This window comes from Mustela lutreola, chromosome 7, assembly GCF_030435805.1.
Source record: "Mustela lutreola isolate mMusLut2 chromosome 7, mMusLut2.pri, whole genome shotgun sequence".
NCBI classification, from domain to species: Eukaryota; Metazoa; Chordata; class Mammalia; order Carnivora; family Mustelidae; genus Mustela; species Mustela lutreola.
Genome location: NC_081296.1, coordinates 50,119,734 through 50,122,795, shown reverse-complemented (window position 1 = coordinate 50,122,795; position 3,062 = coordinate 50,119,734). Strand labels below are relative to the sequence as shown.

The window sequence follows — 3,062 nt, the reverse complement described above, 5'->3', positions numbered from 1 at the left end:
GCTTCACTGAATGCCACAGATAAAGTTCCAAGACACATACTCACAGTAAAAGGCAAGACACAGACTGAAAAAAAGATACTTGCAAATCACATATCTGACAAAGGACTTTGTCTTCGTTTGGGCTCCTATAACAAAGTACCATCAATTGGGTAGCTTACAAACAACTAAAATTTATTCTCAAAGTTTTGGAAACTGGAAGTCTGAGATAGGAGATACAGCATGAGTAGGTTCTGGTGACAGCTGGTTTCTTGTATCCTCATATGGTGGAGAGTGGGCTAGAAAGCAATCTGGGGTCTCTTTATATAGGGACCCTAATCCCATTTATGAGGACTCAACCCTCATGGGTAGATGACTTCCTCATGTCCTTATGACTTCCCAAGCATCCCATTTCCTAATATCATCACACTGGGGATTAGGATTTCAACATGGGAATTTTCAATCCAAAACAGACTTGTATCTGGAATACACAAAGAACTCTTTCAAGTCTATGATAAGATAAACAACCCAATTAAAAAGTGGGCAAATGATTTCAATAGACACTTTACCAAAGAAGATAACCAAATAGCAAATGAGCACATGAAAAGATGCTCAAAATCATTAGGGAAATGCAAATCAAAACCACAATGAGCTACTATTTCACACCTACCACAATGGCTACCATCAAAGACAGACAATAACAAATGCTAGCAACCATGTGGGGAAGTCAAAATCCTCAAATATTACTACTGGTGGGAAGCTACTTTGGAAAACAATCTGGCAGTTTCTTCAAAACTTAAATTTACCATATGACCCAGCATTTCCACTCACAAAGAAATGAAAACATATGTTGACACAAAGACTTGAATAATGTTCATGGCATCATCAATCATAATAGCCCAAAGTGGAAACAACCAATTAGTGAATGGATAAATCAAATGAACTATATTCATACAATGGAATACAACCACATATTATATAACTCCATTTATGTGAAATGTCCATAAAAGGCAAATTGTTAGAGACAAATAAACTAGTGGTTGCCTGGGCCTGAGAGTGGGGTAAATGAGCATTAAAGGTCTTATGGGGATAATGTAAAAATCCTAATACTCAATTATGGTAATGCATGATAATGTATGCATACACAATTGGTATATTGTATATACAGATATTGTATATACAGTTGTGTATATTGTATATACCAGTTGTGTATACCACAACTCGGTAAACTCACTGAATTGCATGCCTGACATGGGTGAATTTTATGTATATGAACTGTTTCTCAATAAAGTTACAAGACATAGGCTCACAACCACGGCCACTCCACCCTCACTCATTAATGCCAGTGCCGTCTCTAGCTCACAGAGCTCCAGCCAAAGGAGAAGGTGGCGGGGGTAGGGGCGGGTAAGTAAGGAGGTCTCTGTACCATGACTGGTGCAAGGCAGACTGCCCACAAATCCACCCGTGGTAATGCACCCAGGAAGGAAGCCACTGGCTACAAAAACTGCTCTCGAGAATGCGCCCTCTACTGGACAGGTGAAGAAGCCCCATCATTACAGGCCTGGTACGGGGGGCACTCCGTGAAATTAGACATTATCAGAAGTCCACTGAACTTCTGATCTGCAAACTTCCCTTCCAGCGGCCGGTGTGAGAAACCACTCAGGACTTCAAAACAGATATGCACTTCTAGAATATAGCTATGGGTGCTTTGCGGAAGGCAAGTGAGGCCTATCTGGTGAACCTTTCTGAAGACACCAACTGGCATGTTATCCATGCCAAACGTGTCACAATTATGCCAAAAGACATCCAGCTAGCACGCTGCATACGTGGAGAATGTGCTTAAGAATCCACTATGATGGAAAATATTTCATTCTGTATATAAAAAAGAAAAAAATTCGCTTCTTTCCTGTTATTTGTAGTTCTGAATGTTAGATATTTTTTTTTCCATGGGGTCAAAAGGTACTGAAGTATATGATTGCAAGTGGAAAACCAGGGGAGCAGACATTAGGTATTGGCAGCTTTCCCATTTTCATTTCTGTGTGAATTTTTAATATAAATATGGCAGCATAAAGCATTCATGCAAGTCAAAATGTTTTAGTGAACATATTTCAGCAGTCTGGCTTTATAGTAATTATAAATAAACCTGCTACATTTTTCTGGACAATGCCAGCACTTGGATTTTTTTTTTTAAACAAGTAAATTTATTGACGGCAACTACATGGGTGTTTGTAGCATTTTTATCATACAGCAGATTCCATCGCACTACACTTTTCTGACATGCAAACACATGTTTCTAATGTTGTCTATCTTCTGTGTAGTTCCTGTCAGTTTGCTATTAAAATACATTACACTACAAAAATAAAAATGAAAAGACATAGACTTTTATGCATTGTCCTTTCTTTTAAGAACTAGAGCAAAAGTAAACTAAAAATGTTTTCAGATACATAAAAGTCAAGGCAGGTTATCAGCAAGAGTTTTTTTTAATAAAAGGAGATTTTAGAGCATATACATAAGCAAGAAGAAAAAATATGTGAGAAGGAAGGTTGGGGATGCTAAAAAAAAAAAATGATGAACAAATAAACAAACTAGAAGAGAAAGAAATTTATTAACCTGATCCAAGGCAACTGTTAAAGCTTATGGTAAACAGTGTATTTATGTCAGATGTTTTCTCTTTACAAACAAATTCAAGCAAGGAGGTGTGCCATCACTATTTCTCTTAATGGTGTTTGGGCCATTTGTGAAACAAGAAGAAATTAAAGGAATAAGAATTGGAAATAATTTGGTGAGTGCTGTGAAGTGTGTAAACCTGGTGATTCACAGACCTGGGGATAAAAATATATGTTTATAAAAAATATATGTTTATAAAAAATAAAAAATTAAAAAAAAAAAGAATTGGAAATAAAACCATTCTTTTTTTTTTTTTTAAGATTTTATTTATTTATTAGAGATCAAAAGTAGGCAGAGAGGCAGGCAGAGAGAGAGGAGGAAGCAGGCTCACTGCTGAGCAGAGAGCCTGATTGGGCTCCATCCCAGGACCCTGAGATCATAACCTGAGCCGAAGGCAGAGGCTTTAACCCACTGAGCCA

General features: G+C 37.4%; 1 pseudogene; it reads left to right on the top strand.

Moving 5' to 3' along the window:
- Window positions 1-1,403: 1,403 nt before the first annotated feature.
- Window positions 1,404-1,821, top strand: LOC131835228 (histone H3.3A-like; annotated as a pseudogene).
- Window positions 1,822-3,062: the final 1,241 nt, after the last annotated feature.